Source organism: Herpailurus yagouaroundi, unplaced genomic scaffold (genome assembly GCF_014898765.1).
Source record: "Herpailurus yagouaroundi ecotype Mexico unplaced genomic scaffold, PumYag 159, whole genome shotgun sequence".
In the NCBI taxonomy this organism is placed as follows: Eukaryota; Metazoa; Chordata; class Mammalia; order Carnivora; family Felidae; genus Herpailurus; species Herpailurus yagouaroundi.
In genome coordinates this window covers 1,057,499-1,076,114 of record NW_024412400.1, presented here as the reverse complement: position 1 = coordinate 1,076,114, position 18,616 = coordinate 1,057,499, and the positions used below count along the sequence as shown (strand labels likewise).

The following is an 18,616-nucleotide window of genomic DNA, read 5'->3' as shown; positions in this document are numbered from 1 at the left end:
TTCCTTCCTTCCTTCTTCCTTCTTTCCTTCCTTCCTTCTTCCTTCTTTCCTTCCTTCCTATCCCTCCCCCCACACACATACATAAGAGTTAGGGTGCATCTGTGTGTGTGTGTGTGCGCGCGCGCGCACGCATGTATACTCATGCCTTTCCCCTAAGTGGAATTCTTCTCTACTCCTCCACGTATCCCTACCCGCCAGAAACAATCAAAATTAAGGCGGATGAAAAAGGTTAATGGACACTGAGGAGGGCACTTGTGGGGATGAGCACTGGGTGTTGTATGGAAACCAATCTGACAAATTATATCAAAAAAAAAAGGCAGACACTCCTGTGGGTGGGAGGGGTGGACCCTACTGGGCAACTCCTGGGCCAGTGGAAAACACACCTCACAATTTCCTGCCTGAGGACTGCTGGCCGGAGAAGTTAGTTCTCTGGTACCGTGGCCTCCCTCTCTGTGGCAAGCCAGCATGCCTACCCCCAGAGGTGCCCTCAAGCAAGGGGATGCAGATGTTGGCCACCAGAAATCGGGGGAGATGGATGCTCCTGGGGGGACAGGGCTGGGCTTGCCTGCATCTACTACATGGGTCAGTACAGGACCAAGAGTGTCCATTGGCTCGTATTCTCCATTCACAAATGCCCCCAGATTTGAGCTAATGGTCTGCGAGAGTACAGAAGTAGGTATAGAGATATACACCCAGGATTGAAAGATGTCTATCAAGTAACTTTCAATTTGTGTCCCATTAACAGAACCCAATAGTAATGGTTATATATAATGAATTTAGTGTTTTTTCATAAATCCTTTCTTTACCTTGTAACTAGTATAATTATATTGCCTTGTATTTTTGTGTTAAACACATATTTTATTAAATATGGGCACTTCAAGTGTTTACTTAACAATTAAGTCTATTTTAATCACCTGCTTTAACATTTCTTTTTCAGGGATGCCTGGGTGGCTCACTCAGTTAAGTGACCGACTTCAGCTCAGGTCATGATCTCACGGTTCATGGGTTCGAGCCCCGCGTCGGGCTCTGTGCTGACAGCTCAGAGCCTGGAGCCTGTTTCAGATTCTGTGTCTCCCTCTCTCTCTGCCCCTCCCCTGTTCATGCTCTGTCTCTCTCTGTCTCAAAAGTAAATAAACGTTAAAAAAAATTTTTTTTAAATAAATAAATAAATGTAATAAAAAAAAAAAAAAACCTTTTCTTTTTTAAGGCATTGCAAGCCTCAAAGACAGAAAACAACCCAAGCCTCTGTCACCATTGGAAAGTCTCCAGTTAAACACCATAGAACGCGGAGAAATTAGGGGCAAAATTTAGAAGAAAAATGAAGGACTCAAGAGATGAAATGTCAAGGCCCTTAGCTCTCACCTGATTAATTAGGGGGCGGGGCAGCAGGGTTGTGTGCATTGCACCTGCCCTGGGTGGTGTCATCTTGGGCTTCCAGGCACTCAGTGGCTCACAAGTGGAGAATGACTCTTGGAGTCTACTTTGTAGACCCAACCTGACAGTTCCAACTGATCTATGGGCCTCTCTCACGTCTTGCTTTTTATCTCTCATCTTAAAGAAAACAAATTGGAAGCAAAAAAAAAAAAAAAGGAACTATTGTTGGATGATAAGTCAGAAAGTTGCCATTTGCCTCCTAGAGCTAGTGGGCCTTAGTACATGTTCTGAATACAGTATAAAAATATCACGGGCAGCCAAATGTCCATTGATGGATGAATGGAGAAAGAAGATGTGGTACACACACACACACACACACACACACACAATGGAGTATTACTCGACAATAAAAAAGAATGAAATCTTGCCGTTGGCAACTACATGGATGGAACTAGAAGGTATTATGCTAAGCAAAATTAGAGAAAGACAAATATCATATGACTTCACTCGTATGAGGACTTTAAGACACAGAACAGATGAACACAATGGAAGGGAAGCAAAAATAATATAAAACCAGGGAGGGGGACAAAACAGAAGAGACTCTTAAATATGGAGAACAAACAGAGGGTTACTGGAGGCGTTGTGGGAGGGGGGGTGGGCTCAATGGGTAAGGGGCATTAAGGAATCTACTCCTGAAATCATTGTTGCACTATATGCTAACTAACTTGGATGTAAATTTAAAAAATAAAATAAAATAAATAAAAATAAAAAAATATATCACAGGCAGCAATTAATGAATAATCATGAAATCCCCAGAGTAGAATCAATCAGGTTTTTCCGGAAGCCTCGAGAGGGCTTATATTTATCTTTGTGGTTTTTTCAAATACAAGCTGATTAAAATGAGGTATCTTATTTTTCTAATTAAATTACAGTTTAAAAATTATTAATGTGACCTTTGTGAACACAAGCTCTAAATTATTCCCGGGAAAAATATGCCTTCTCTAAAATCAAATGTTTCAATAATCATCGACTCACTAGACCATAAGCTCATTTATGGAAAACTCATTTATAAGGATAACATTCCAACTAGCACTACAATCAAGGAGATGAATAATTGAGAGATAAATACATTTTATCACAAGCAAGTAGTAGTAGATGATCTTTGTTGAAATTATGCAATTTGTATTAATTTTCTTTGACCAAAATTTACAAAAAATTAAGAGAAGCTTTTTTGAGATATGTTCATAGAATGTTAAAAATAACACCAATTGCATATTTATATTACCCATTAAAGCATTTGTCATTTTTACAGGGGTTTTAACTGTCAAAATCAAAACAATTTCATGTATTATTGGATATCCAGTCTGTTCAATGGGATATGGATAGGATACAGTGACAAATCTCTTTTTGTACCTTAGAATTTCTGAAAAATTAAATGCTTTTTAAACCTGAATTGTGTATTTAATTTTTTAGCGTTTATTTCTTTTTGAGAGAGAGAGAGAGTGAGAACAGGGGAGGGGCAGAGAGAGAGGGAGACACAGAAACGGAAGCAGGCTCCAGGTTCCGAGCTGTCAGCACAGAGCCCGACATGGGGCTCGAACTCACAAACTGCGAGATCATGACCTGAGTTGAAGTTGGATGCTTAACCAACAGAGCCACCCAGGTGTCCCTTGAATTGTGTAGTTAAAGGATAAAAATATTTAGCTCACAGGTACCCAGAGAGCAGTTGCTTGGCACATAGTGCGAAACAGTGGTCAAAGACATGCCTCCCAGGGTGCACTGGGCAGGAGTTGTAGGGCCTCTGCAGGGTGGGGTAGTTTTCTTCACAGGTGCACGCATGGGTGGGTGCATGCGCGCGTGAGTGGGGGTGGCCGCACGATGGCACCGTCCAGTGGAGGGGTAAGAAAGGTTACTCTCAACAACTACGTTAGGCATCTGCCTATAGGACCTGTTGCCTCTTTAACAAATTACCCCAGACATAGCAACTTAAAACAGTAAAATATTTATTATCCACCAGTTTCTGAGAGCCAGCGATGTAGGAGTGGCTTAGCTGGGTGGTTCTGGCTCAAGATCCCTCCTGAGGTTGCAGTCAAGATGTCAGCTGGGGCTGCAGTCATCTGAAGGTGTGCCTAGGGCTGAAGGATCTGCCCCCCTAGGTGGCTCTCACTCGTGGCTGCTGGTAGGACATACCTCAGTTCCTCACACATGGACCTCATCATTGGACTCTGTATCTGTGCTGGTGACGTGGCAGCTGGCTCCCCGAAGAGGACAGGATCAGAGAGAGTAATCAGGAAGCTGTGATGCCCTTTAATAACCTAATCACCATAGTCACACCACCATTTCTGCATCCTTCTATTTATTAGAAGCAAGTCTCTATGTCCAGCCCATTGTCAAGGGAGGAGAATTAGGTTCCGTCTTTGGAATGGCAGGGACCAAGAACTTGACATTGTATTTATTTATTTATGTTTAAGTTTATTTATTTGTTTTGAGAGAGACAGAGACGGTGTGAATGGGGGAGGGGGCAGAGTTAGAGGGAGAGAGAGAGAATCCCAAGCAGGCTCCGCACCATCAGCATAGAGTCCGGGATGGGCCTCGGGCTCTTGAAACTGTGAGATTATGACCTGAGCTGAAACTGAGAATCAGCCACTTAACCAACTGAGCCACCCAGGTGCCCCTGAACTTGACATTTTAAATCAGCACAGTGCAGCAAGTCCAAGGATCAGATGATTCAGCCACCTTACCCTCACATTCCAGAGCTTTCTCCCATCTGTACCTTTCTGGGTGTTTGTGGTATATTCCCAGCGCTAACGTTTAATACATACATCCTGATGCCACACAGCTAAAATAAGTTGAGGAATCAGTTTGTGATGAAAATGCTGTATAGACAATCCTGTTTTTTTCCAGAAGGTGCAATCTAACACATCAGAACACTGTCAACTATGAGCCTGTTTGGATGGCAGCCCAGTTCATTCTGGGAACTTCTCCAGCATTATTTTGTCCTATCAACATAACCAGTTGTTTTTGGAGGCATGTCCTCAGCCTAAACTTGTCCTAAGTTGGGGCCACAGAAGTGTTTGCTGTGTCAAAGAGAGGAGGACACTGAGGAGGCCTGAAAATGACGTTTCTGGACAGTCACTCCAAAATGAACCACTTCACAACGATCTGCTGGAAGAACAAATACTTAAATGCATCAGTCATTAGACGCATTTATATTCAATGGGCTTAAATTTCACAGTACCTCTCAGTAGTGGTGGTGAACTTTGAGGGGATGGGGGGAAATGGTGAGAAGTGTACCCTCAGCTAATTGTGTGGAAAGACTGGACTTGAAGCAGCTCCATTCAGCCTACTCCACGTTGGTGCTGTTTCCAAGCCAGCGCAAAGCATGGTAAAGAGAAGACACCTGATCAACGCTGACTGCACGAACAAACCAGCTGGCTCGGGGGGAAGCATCACCCCCTGGTCATGGAGAACTTGCCATTCCTGCCTGGCACCGGATCTTCTCTCTTTCCCCGACCACCCGACCGGCATGTACCCTCTCCCTCCAGGCCTCCGCGCGAGAGTTTACACAGAGTGGGTGACGATCCCAGGCAGCCAGAGGAGTCTGGAAGGTCTGCTTCCAAAACTCCCATTCCCTCACCATACAGAAACAGAGTGGATGCACGCACACCCAAATAAAATGGTGACTTCTTTCACTTGCAGAATTCTGCCAGACAGGACTCTTTTAAAACCGGCTTTTCCCCGGTCACATCACATTGATAATTAACGTTCATAATAATGACCTTGAAGGTCTGTCAGACGCTGAGGAACCTAATGAATAATTAAGAGAATGAAATGGTTTTCAAGAGGATTTCATGCTTCGTGCATTTTGCATTCCAAGACTTTTAGATGGTCACGGTTGATTGTCTAATTCCCCAGTCACACAAGGGAACAAGAGGATTTACTGTGTTTCAATGGTTCTGCCGTGATAAGTTATTTGGGAGTATATCACCCCAAACCTGAGGCATGTTACAAATCGTCGGCCAGCTCTAGCATAGCCATGTGAGCTGCAGCCACAGGGAGGTGTTGGATTGGACCCACTCGCAAGCCATTGTTTTCCTTCTAGATTAAAAAAAAAAAAAAAAAAATTGTTGGAGGGGCACCTGGCTGGCACAGTTAAGCATCCTACTCTTGATCTCGGCTCAGGTCATGATCTCACAGTTCGTGACTTCAAGCCCCGCATCGGGCTCTGCGCTGATGGAGTGAATGAAGCCTGCTTGGGAGTCTGTCCCTCCTTCCTCTCCCACTTATGCGCATGCGTGTGTGTTCTCTCCTCTCTCTCTGTCTCTCTGTCTCCCTCTCTCTCTCTCTGAAATAAATAAATAAACTTAAAAATTTTTTGGAATTAAGGATAATTATCAATAAAATCATATACCAAAATACTGTTCTTGTAATTAAGGAACCATCTGTTGCCCTTATCCATTTTTAACATGTTTAAAGAATCTGATACAGGATTGATATAAAAAAAAATTAGCTGGAAAAATTAAACTACTCCAGGTGGCCCCTCATATCCCAGTGAAGCCTTACTCTTTTCTCTTGCTGCTCCTGATATCTGCAGATACATTGCCCTATTTGGAGAGAATTCAAAATCACAAAAATTTACTGTGGAAAAAAAAAAAAATCAAGTCCGACCCTCATCTTTGGCCGTTGAAAACAAAGATCCCAAAGGTGCTCTGACTTGCCCCAAATTACATAGCAAGTCATCGAGGCCCAGGAAGAACCCACATTTCTCAATTCCTGAGGAAAGATCAGAGCCACATCAAAGCCAGCGGCTACTAATGTGAACGCTCAGCTACCACAGCCAAAGACACCAAAAAAGCACCGGGAAATGGTACTTCAATCAGCGCTTTTGACCACTAAGACTGAAGTCCCAGGGTGCCTGGGTGGCTCAGTTGGCTAAGTGTCTGACTCCCGATTTCGGCTCAGGTCATGACCTCGCGGTTCGTTGAGTCTGAGCCCTGTGCCTGCCCACTACGCACTGTCAGTGTGGAGCCTGCTTGGGATCCTCTCTCTGTCCCTCTCTCTGCCCCTCTTCGGCTCTCTCTTACTCTCAAAATAAATAAACATTTAAAAAGAAAGATTGAACTCAGGTGTGATCTATTTTAAATATCTCAAATCTAAAGGATCTAAGTAGTTTTAAGCAGAAAATTAGAGCACACGTGGTATTTCTCATCTTTAGAGTCTCTGAGCCTCAGAGTCATGCACTTTAGTAATCTGCATCTTTTCAGGCTCTGGTTCATCTTCAGAATGGAGGCCACGACCAGAAGAGAGCGTGGGCAGCTGGAGCTAATTCTGCAGAGCTATGCCAAGTGTGGGAAAAGGGATTACTTGGTGCAATCATTAGATCCTTACCACACACATACACACAGCTGAAGCATCGAGAATAAACTGTATTCATGCCACTTTATTCCTAAAGATTTCAACATGCATCTCCTAAGAATAAGGACATTCTTCGTGTTGGTGAGAAATGATATTTAGAAACCAAGATCTCCAGGGCCACCTGGGTGGCTCGGTTGGTTAAGCGTCTTTCACTCAGGTCATGATCTCCCGGTTCGTGGGTTCCAGCCCCGCATCAGGCTCTGCACTGTCAGCTTGGGATCCTCTGTCTCCCTCTCTCTCTCCTGCTCACATGCTCTCTCTCTCTCTCTCGAAAATACATAAACCATTAAAAAAAAAAAAAAAGAAACCAAGATCTGGGGGCAAGATGTGTTCACTGACACTAGGGTATTATTACATCTTGGCCTTTTCAGTGGACAGATCTAGGAAAGACATACACTTTTGAAGGTGAGTTCATGTGGATATTCTCAATTCAAATTTAAACTTACAGTGTTTTATGTTAACTTCTTTGATTTAATATTTGCTTTGCGTCTTTTTTCTTACACTGAAAGTCTTGGTGGGTATAATATTTATTTCCCCCTAATTCAGAGTTATATGTTTTCTCCTAGTTCAGAATTGTCATACTATAACAACAAATTTTTTTAATTTAAATTTTCGTTAGTTAATATACACTGCAATATTGGTTTCAGGAGAATTCAGTGATTCATCACTTACATTCAACACCTAGTGCTCATCACAACAAGTGCCCTCCGCAATACCCAGCACCCACCTAGCCCATCTCCCACCCACCTCCTTCTACCAAGCCTCAGTTTGTTCTGTATCATTAAGAGTTTCTTGCGGTTTGTTTCCCTTCTCTTCCCCACTTCCAATGTGTTCATCCATTTTGTTTCTTAAATTCCACATATGAGTAAAATCACATGGTATTTGTCTTTCTCTGATTGACTTACTTTGCTTGACATAATACATTCTAGCTCCATCCATGGCATTACATCTTTTTGATGGCTGAGTAATATTCCATTGTATATATATCTTCTTTATCCATTCATCAGTCAGTGGACCTTTGGGCTCCTTCCACAGTTTGGCTTTTGTTGATAATGCTGCTATAAACATTGGGGTACATGTCCCCTTTCAAATCTGTATTTTTGTATCCTTTGGGTAAACACCTAGTGGTGCAATTGCTGGGCTGGAGGGTAGTTCTATTTTTGGTTTCTTGAGGAGCCTCCATATTGTTCTCCAGAGTGGCTGCACCAGTTTTAATTCCCACCAACAGCGCAGGAAGCTTTCTCCAAATCCTCACCAACACCTGTTGTTTCTTATGTTATTAATTTTAGCCTTTTTTTTTTAATTTTTTTTTTCAATGTTTATTTATTTTTGGGACAGAGAGAGACAGAGCATGAACGGGGGAGGGGCAGAGAGAGAGGGAGACACAGAATCGGAAACAGGCTCCAGGCTCTGAGCCATCAGCCCAGAGCCCGACGCGGGGCTCGAACTCACGGACCACGAGATCGTGACCTGGCTGAAGTCGGACGCTTAACCGACTGCGCCACCCAGGCGCCCCAATTTTAGCCTTTTTAACAACAAATTTCTGACTGAAGTTTAAGATCTGTTTCTAGTCACCTATCTTGGGATCATATCCCACAAAGGGTGTATAATCAGAGCACCGAAGTGATTCTGTTCTTTGTGTAGCTATGTTGCCACATTGAAAATAAAGTTAGGTTCATTTGTTCCAATTTGTGTTCCGGTTTAGGAATGTATTCTAGTCTTTCTTATTCCAAAAATTTTTAAGTCTATTTATTTATTTTTGAGAGAGGGGGGAGAGAGAGAAAGAGAGAGAGAGAGAGAGAGAGAGCAAGGCCAGAGAGAGAGGGAGAGAGTCCCAAGCAGGCTCCGTGCTGTCAGTGCAGAACTGGATGCAGGTCTCGATCCCACCAACTGTGAGATCGTGACCTGAGCCCAAATCAAGAGTCCAATGATACTGAACCGACTGAGCCACCCAGGTACCCCCATTTTAATTTTTTAAATACACAAAACATTTACATGATCCCAAAGTACAAACTGTGTGAACGGTAACCAAACTCTCTGAAGTTTCACTTCCAACCTTCCCCCTTCCTTCATCTCTCCGCTTCCTAGAGCAAACAGTTTTATTGCTTCTTTTTGAAAATAGAAGCACATATGTAAGTATATTCTTATTCCGCCTTTTATTGTCAAACACAAAGTACACAGTACATGCTCTGTGTACTGCTATGGGCTAAAGCTAAAAATATATTCTGGAAATTATCTCAGTTCATAGACATTTGCCTTCGTATTTTTATGACTGCCGCATCTCTAATTTGTGTATGTATTGCCGTTTATTTGCCCACTGCCCCGTGGGTGAACATTTAGGTGATTTCTGGCATTTTGCTACTGCAGACAATGTTGTATTGCACAACCTTGTGCAAATTTATGGACGTGTACTTTCAGGATAGCTTCCTAAAAGTGGGGCTGCTGGGTCAAAGGTTAATACGTATGTGATTTTGCTAAACTTTGTCAAATCTGTTCTGTTTCGTGCTTTCCTCTCAATAGAAAATGTCATCAAACTTTTAGATCCAGGAAAGTTTTACTGTGCCTTTCTCTTTTATAAGGGAACATGAGCATCATTTCATACGTGTAAGGGACGACTCACATTTCTTTTTCTCTCTTTTCTCACATTTCTCTCTGTCCATGACTCTTGTCTATACTTCTGTCCAATTGGGGGTTTCTCCATGTTTAAGGGTTCTCTGTATACTTGCCCTCATCTGTGAGATAACTTGCAAATGCTCTCTCCTGGTTTGTCATTTGCCTCTTGACTTGGCTTACTAGGGTGCTTTGTTTTGTTTGTTTTGGTAGTAAATGTTATCAATCTTTCCCCCATTTTGTTCCTGAATTTTGAAAGGCTTTGTTCACTTCCAGGTAATAAAGTAACTCACTATGGGATACTTCTTTGGTTCCACAGTTGCATTCGGATCTCTGATCCATTTGGAGTTTATTTCAATGTGAGGATTAGATGCGCTTTTAAACTTTTCCAAGGGGCTATTTGTCCCAACATCATTTATCAAAAAGCCTATCTTCTCCTCAGACAGAAATAGCTTGATTGATTATTTGTCACTGGAACAAACACCTGGGCGGCAATGAGGTCCACAAAAAGACACTTTTACTCTACTGTGGAACAGATCTGCTCCCTCGCTGTTTGGAACAGAGAGGAACAATGCTCACAACAGGCTCTGTCCTATCAATGCCACTGTAAAAAAAAACCCTCCTAAGCCCTCTTCGCTTATGCCCTTTTGCCCTTTGAATAAGCCACGTGTGCCCGGCCAGAGCCTGGCTGATGCCAACAGCATCAGAAATAAATACCAACCTAGCAGCAAAAAGGTAGGCAGCGTGGCTCTACTCTAACATCCCCATTTAGAGAGTTTACAGAGTAAGGCCGAAAACAACGCGATCACACCTCAGTTAGAAATCCAGAGGAATATGATCTATCTTGATTATCTTCCTTAGTCACTATGCAAAGCTCTGGTCTAATTTGTGGTTCGTTTCACCAATTAAGCCCATCCTCAAACACCTAAGGTTGAACTGCTCCTAGGATGTTAAAGAAAGTGCTCCCTGCCTCTGAAGACAGTTACACTGAAAGCATTCCTAAATGTTTTGAGACGGTATTCTCTCTGGGGTGGTTGCTTTCAAGTCAGACAGGAGCATGTGCAGGCTTTGGTATGTTTGCTTAAAAACCAAAACCCTACCCCCATTACTTAACAGCCAGGCCCCAAGTGCTACTTCCTGGGTACATTTCTTTACTCTGCTATTTCTGTACTTAATTTCTTCACATTTAAAAAGGCTCCAGCAAAAACTTTTAAGTGTCTCCGACTATTATAAGTTGCTTAGTTGACCAGTGGAAAACTTCCATAGGAAGTTTATTAGTCTACTGCCGAGTCATGTTCCAAGTTTGACTTAGCTGTGTTTCAGTGAATACTGACCTTGGGAATAAACGCTAACTGTCTCACTATGACATGATGTAAAAACAAAAGGTTCCAGGAGTTCTATTTCTCATGTTTGTATGAGGGGCACTTCCTAATCTTTTATTTTGAGCAGAAGTGACAGAGAGGGGGAGAGAGCAAACAGAGAGTGCTCCTGCCTGGTGCTCTCCCGCCCTTTCCATACTCTCATTTTACAGCAAGTGTCACTTTGATTCTCAGTCAGACTTTGAGTTAAAGGATTAATATAATAATGTTATGGTAGAAGGGACCTTAGAAGTCATCTAATCCAGCCCCATATTTTACAGGGAGGAAACCGCAGCCCCAAAGGAATGTTGTTCAGAGAGCCATGGTTGTGCCGGGTCACAGGTATCCACTTTCTTTACACCTGAAAGGGTAAATAGGTATTGGTCACCTGTGGGGGTACAAGTCTGGAAGGTAAAGACTAGTTTGTTATAAAAGGTGGGAAAGAGGGAAAGCATTTTTGCTTCCCAAAGGACAAAATTCTCTTCCACCTTCCAACTGGTGTTGAGGTATCACCACAGGTGTCCTTACAATGGGTGTAAGAATTCTACCATTAGAACACCATTCTCTCAACTACTGGGTCCAGTCCAGGAGACTGGACTACACAGTATTCAAAGCATTCAAACCGCCCAGTGTCTAATTCCAGACTACTTTTCAGCCATATCCCCTTGGGCCTTGGAAGGAGACAGTCTGAAGAGTTTTGGATGCTGATGCAATCACTGACCAGCAGTGTGACGACATGTGTATAGACTTAACTTTTCTGGGTCTTGGTTTCTTCATTTGAAAATGAGGATAATACTAGTTCAGAAATCAGAGGTTTAGAAAGGTATTAAAATATCTTAATACACAAAGAGTGGTAGGTAATACACAAACATTAAAGCTGCCTGAGGTCACTTGCAGCTAACAAGAGACTGACTGAAAAACTTACAAGGAAAAACTGGGGAATGAGATGTCCACGAGGGGTTTTGCAAAGATCCAACATGTTCTTGGGAATATACAGGCCACAGGCATGCACAGGGCAGTGTGCAACTCTCACCTCTCCCCGAGCTTGAGGTTCTATACAAACAGGAAGTGAAGACTAAGACCAGCATAGAAAATGTCTGCCCTGACACATGCACGAAGGCCCTCACGAAAAGCTAGGAGACTTACTGGATCCAGGAATACAAGGAAATCGGTAATTATTGCTTATTACTAAGCTACTTTGGGAGCAGGTGCTTTGGAAGCCACATATCACAACCCAGATTTTGCAGAATTCGATCAGGAAAGTCATGAAACCGAACAAACAGCAGCAGTGACAACAGTGAACAGCAGGAACTATCGCAAACCCTGGGAAGGGAGAGAAGAATCCGATTTCCAGAGCTCCCGTGTTATTATTACATAAAGTGTCCAGTTTTCAACAAAAAATTATGTCATCCAAACACACACACACACACACACACACACACACACACAGGAAAAACGGTCAATAGAAACTGTGCCTGAGGAAGGTGAGATGTTCAACTTACTAGATAGACTTTAAACCAACAATTATAAATATATTCAAAGAAGTAAAGGAAACTAAAGATGTTTCACCAAATATAAAATATCAATAAAGAAAATAGAAATTATAAAAAAGAATCAAATAGAACTTCTGGAGTTGTAAAGTACATCTGAAATGAAAAAATCACCAGATAGACTCAAAATGAGTAAAGATGAACAGAGTGTCAGAGATCTGAGGGAAAATACCAATATTATCTAAATATACATAACTGAAGTCTCAGAAGGAGAGAACAGAAAGGGGCAGAAAGAATATTTTTTAAATATGGCAAAAACATCACAAATTCGATGAAAACACTAATCTGCACAAAATAATGCAACAAACTTCAGTTACAACAAACTCAAAAAGGTTCGAATACAGACACATCAACTAAACTGTCAAAAGCCAAAGAGAGAATCTCAAAAACAGCAAGAGAGAAGAAACTCATACATAAGAGGTCTTCAGTAATATTAGCAGTTGACTTCTCATCAGAAACCATGGAAGCCAAAAGGCAGTATGATTATCTATTCAAAATGCTAAAAGAAAGATTATCTACGAATTCTTTTTTCTAAGTTTATTTATTTATTCTGAGAGAGAGAGAGAGAGAGAGAGAGAGAGAGAGAGAGAATGCAAGTGGGAGAGGGGCAGAGAGAGAAGGCAAGGGAGAATCCCAAGCAGGATCAGCATCGTCGGCGCAGACCCCGACATGGGGCTGGAACTCACAAACCATGGTCATGTCCTGAGCCAAAACCAAGAGTCAGACGCTTAACTGACTGAGCCACCCAGGCGCCCCATCTACCAATTCTATATCCAGCAAAACTACCCTTTAAGGATGAAGGAGAAATTACGGGTGCCTGCATGGCTTAGTTGGTTAAGTGTCCAACTTTGGCTCAGGTCATGATGTCACGGTTTGTGAGTTCAAGCCCTGTGTCGGACTTTGTGCTGACAGCTCAGAGCCTGGAGCCTGCTGCAGATTCTGTGTCTCCCTCTCTCTCTGCTTGTGCCCTGTCTCTCCAAAATGAATAAATGTTAAAAAAAATTTTTTTTAAAAGAATGAAGGAGAAATTAAGACTTTCCTAGATAAACAAAAACAGAAAGAATTAACCATTAGCAAACCTACCTTATAAGAAATGTTAAAGAGAACCCTCAGGCTGAAATGAAAGGACACTAAGCAGAAACTTGAATCCATATGAAGAAATAAAGCATACCAGTAAAGGTAAACACATATGTAAACATAAAAGATAACATAAATGTACTTTTGTTTGTAACTCCTTTATTTTCCTATCTGATTTAAAAGACAACTGTCGAAGCACTAATTATAAAGCTGTTGATAGAATTATAATATGTAATGTGTTTGACAATAATAGTGCAATGAAGGAAGAGTGAATGGAGCTATTTTGGAGCAAAGTTTTGTATACTATTGAAATCAAGTTAGTATTAATCCATACAAGATAGTTTTAACTGTAGTTTTAATTCCCAGGCAATCTCTAAGAAAAATAGCCCCAAAGTACAGTAAAAGAAACAAGGGAATTAAAATGATATACTATAAAATACCTATTTAACACAAAAGAAGGCCATAATGGAGAACAAAAACCATGTCACTTATGCAGGGGACAAACAACGAATAAAGTGGTAGATGCAAATCCTACCTTATCAATAATTGCACTAAGTGCAAATGGAATACACATCCCAATCAAAAGGCATAAACCGGGAGAATGGATACAAAAACAAGACTCAACTAGATTGAAAGATACAAAAGAGGGAAAGTAAAAGGATGCAAAAATACATACTGTGCCAACAATACCCAAAAGAGAGCTGTTGTGGCTATACTAATATCAGGCAAACTGGATTTTAAGCCAAAAGTTGTTACCAGTGAAAAAGAATGAAATTTTGTAATGATAAACGGTTCAATCCCTCAGGAAGATATAATACTTATAAACATATATGTAGTTAACAACAGAACCACGGAATGCAGAACTGAAGGGAAAAATAGAAAATTTAACAATTATAATTGGAGACTTCAATATCTCACTTTCAATGATAAGTAGAGTAACGAGGCAGAAGATTAACAAGGAAATAGAAGACTTGAGCAGCGCTACAAATCAATGAGACCTGACCGAAATCTATAGAACACTCCACCCAACGAAAGCTTTCTTCTCAAGTGCACATGAAACATTCCTCAAGGATTATCATATGTCAGGCCATAAAATAAGCCTCAATACATTTAAAAGAATTTAAAACATATGAGTAATGTTTTCTGATAACAAGTAATAAAACTGGAAATCAATAGGGGCACCTGGGTGGCTCAGTCAGTTGAGCGTCCGACTTTGGCTCAGGTCATGATTTCGCAGTTCGTGATTTTGAGCCCCACGTTGGGCTCTGTGCTGACAGCTCAGAGCCTGGAGCCTGCTTCAGATTCTGTGTCTCTCTCTCTCTCTCTGCCCCTTCCCCACTCATGCTCTGTCTCTCTCTGTCTCTCAAAAATGAATAAACGTTAACAAAAATTTAAAAAAAAAACCCTGGAAATCAATAATAAAAGAAAAATTGGTAAATTCTCAAATATGTGGAAAGTAAGCAACACACTCCTAGATAAACAACAGGCAAAAGAAAAAAATCACAAGAGCAATTAGAAAATAATCTGACCTTGGGGCGCCTGGGTGGCGCAGTCGGTTAAGCGTCCGACTTCAGCCAGGTCATGATCTCGCGGTCCGTGAGTTTGAGCCCCGCGTCGGGCTCTGGGCTGATGGCTCAGAGCCTGGAGCCTGTTTCCGATTCTGTGTCTCCCTCTCTCTCTGCCCCTCCCCCGTTCATGCTCTGTCTCTCTCTGTCCCAAAAATAAATAAACGTTGAAAAAAAAAATTAAAAAAAAAAAAAGAAAAGAATCTGACCTTAATGAAAATGAAAAAAACGAGACAGTAAAATTTATGGAATAAATTTTCCACTTTAATAAAGTAAAAAAATAATAATAAAGGCCAACTAAACCAAAAGCAAACAGAATGAAGGAAATAATAAATGTTGGAGAGGAAACAAATAGATAATAGAAAAATAATAGAAACTATAAAAGAAACCAAAAGTTGGCTCTTTGAAAAGATCAGCAAAACTGACAAACCATTACCAAGACTGTACAAGAAAAAAGAAAGACTCAAATTACTAATATCAAGAATAAAAGAGGAGTTATCATTGCGTACCATTCAAAAATAAAGAGAATATGAGACTACTATAAACATTTACATGATGACAAGTTAGATAACTTAGATGAAACAAACGAATTACTAAAAAGACAAAAACTCAAGAAGATATTAAAAAAATTTTACTATACCAATAACAAGAGATTAAATTAATAAATTTTTAAAATTTCCTTAAAAAAAGCCCGAGCTCAGATGGCTTCACAAGTGAATTTTACCAAGCCTTTAAAGAAGTTTTAGTACCAATCCTTTACCCTCCAAAAAATATGAGCAAGAATAACTCTCAAATATATGATTACCATGATACCAGAATCAGACAAAAATAATTACAAGAAAACTAGAATGTAAATGTAAAAACTGAATGTAATGTAAAAATCTCCAACAGAATAGTAGTATGCCAAATGCAGTGACACACAAAAAGGAATATGCACCATGAGCAAATGGGATTTATCCCAGGATGAAAAGTTGGTTTAACAAATATAAAGTCAATCAATGTAATATACAGTATTAATAGATTAAAGTTTAAAACTCACATAATAATCTCAATAGATGCAGGAAAAACACTGGGCAAAAGTCAACACCCTTTTCAAATAAAAACACTTCACAAACTAGGAATACAAAAGGATTTCCTTGACCTGATAAAGTACATCTAAGACCTGATAAAGAACATCTAAGACCTGAGTAGCTCGGTTGAGTGTCTGACTTCAGCTCAGGTCATGATTTCATGGTTCATGGGTTTGAGTTCCACATCAGGTTTGCTGCTGTCAGCCAGGAGCCTGCTTTGGATCCTCAGTCTGCCTTTCTCTCTGCCCATCCCCCATTTGAGTGCACATTCACTCTCTCTCTCTCTCTCTCTCTCTCAAAAATAAACATTAAAAAAAAAAGAACATCTAAGAAACATTCACAGCTAATATCTAATATTACACTCAATGGTGACACACTGAATTATTTCATCCTTAGATCAGGAAAAGATAAGGAAGTCTACTCTTACGATTTTTAGTCAAAATTGTAAAGGAAGTTTTTTGTTTTTTAAATTTTACTTATTTTTGAGAGAGAGAGTTTGATGCAGGGCTGGAGCTCACTAATCATGAGATCATGACCTGAGCTGAGGTCAGATGCTCAACTGACTGAGCCACCCAGGTGCCCCAAAATTGTATAAAGTTCTAACCAAGGCAATTAGGCAACCAAAAGAAATAAGAGACATCCATATTGAAATTGAGGAAGTAAAAGTATCTATAGTCACAGATAACATGACCTTGTATATTGAAAATCTTGCAAAATCTACAGTAAACCTATTAGGATTATACTAGGGGTGCTTGGGTGGCTCATTTTATTGAGTGTCTGACTTCAGCTCAGGTCATGGTCTCAGGGTTCATGAGTTTGAGCCCATGTAGGGCTTTCCACTGAGAGCACGGAGCTTGCTTCGGATTCTCTGTCTCCCTCTTTCTCTCTGCCCCTCCCCCACTAGGTCTTTTTCACTCTCTCTCTCTCTCTCTCTTTCTCTCTCTCTCTCCCTTTCTCTCTCTCTCAAAAATAAAGAAACATTAAAAAAAATTAATACTAGTTAGTAGGATGCAACATTGCAGGATACAAGACTAATATACAAAAACCAATTGTATTTCTATACTTCACCAATGAACAATCTCAAAAGGAAAACAAGAAAACAATTTCATAAACAACTTAATTAAAAAATAAAATACTTAAAATTAACTTAATAAAAGAAACTCAGTACTTGAACACTACAAATTACAAAATATCTTTGAAGAAAATTAAAGATCTAAATAAATAGAAACATCTCACTTTTACCCTTTACTCCCTAAATTGATCTCAGATTCAAATAATTCCTCTTAAAATTCCAGCTGCTCTTTTCACTTGTATTTGACAAGTGATTCTAAAATTCATATGGAAATGCAATGAACCCTAATGAGTCAAAACTATCTTGAAAAAGAACAAGGTTGGAGGACTCATATTTCCAGATTTCCAAACTTATTACAAAGCTACAGTATTCAAGTCAATGTGGCACTGGCATAAGGATAGACAAGTCAACAAAATAGGCTTGAGAGTTACCCTTACATGCCTTTATTCTTATGGTTAATTGACTTTTGGCAAGGGAGCTAATAAGAAAAGAACAGGTCAATAAATGGTGTACAGACAATTGGATACCTACCTGCAAAAGAATGAAGTTGGATCCCTACCTCATACCATATACAAAAATTAACTAAACATGGGTCAAAGACATAAATGTAAGAGCTAAAAATACAAACCTTTTAGGATAAAATTTCATAACCTTGGATTAGACAATAGTTCCTTAAATATGACATCAAAATCACAAGCAACCAAGGGAAAAATAGATAAATTTGTATTCATAAAAATTCAAAACGTTTTTGCTGAAAATGATACCATCAATGATACGATCTCAGAATAAAAGAGAAAATATTTGCAAGTCATTTCTGATAAGAGACTTATATCTAGAATTTTATAAAGAATTCTTGCAACCCAATGTAAAAAGACTATTAACTCGATTAAAAAATAGACAAAAGATTTGAGCAGATATTTCTTCATAGAAGATATACAAATAGCTAACAAGCACATGAAATGATGCTCAACATCATTACTACTTAGGGAAATGCTAATCTCACATCCAGTAGGGTAGCTATAATCAAAAAGGGCAGTAACAAGTGTTTTCAAGGAGGTAGAGCAATTGGAACCCTCCTACATGGCTGGTAGGAATGTAAAATGTTGTATCTACCTTGGAAAATGTTTTTGTTATTCTTCAAAGTGTCCAATGCAGAGTTACTATCTGACCCAAAAATTCTACTTCTAGGTATATACCCAAGAGGACTGAAAGAATATGTCCACACAAAAATGTGTATGTAAATGTTTGTAGCAACATAATTCATAATAGACAAAAATTAGAAAACAACCCAAATGTCCATCAACTGATAAATGGATAAGTAAAATGTGGTATTGCCATACAGTGGAATATTATTTGGCCATAAAAAGGAATCAAGTATTGATACATGACAAAACATTGATATTCTAAGTTAACGAAGCCAGACACACAAGGTCAAATATTTTGAGATCAAATTTTTGTGGACTATCCAGAGTAGGTACTTCTATAGAGACAGAAAATAGATGAGTAGTTGCCTAAAGCTGGCGGG

General features: G+C 40.1%; 1 long non-coding RNA gene across 1 annotated transcript in view; it reads right to left on the bottom strand.

The window, feature by feature from the left end:
* Nucleotides 1-3,360: 3,360 nt before the first annotated feature.
* The window catches only part of LOC121033413 (uncharacterized), a 34,009-nt gene continuing 18,753 nt past the window's right edge, over nucleotides 3,361-18,616 (bottom strand). Inside the window, exon 2 of the long non-coding RNA XR_005791881.1 lies at nucleotides 3,361-3,625. This is a non-coding gene — a long non-coding RNA (uncharacterized LOC121033413). The remainder of the gene's footprint in view (nucleotides 3,626-18,616) is intronic.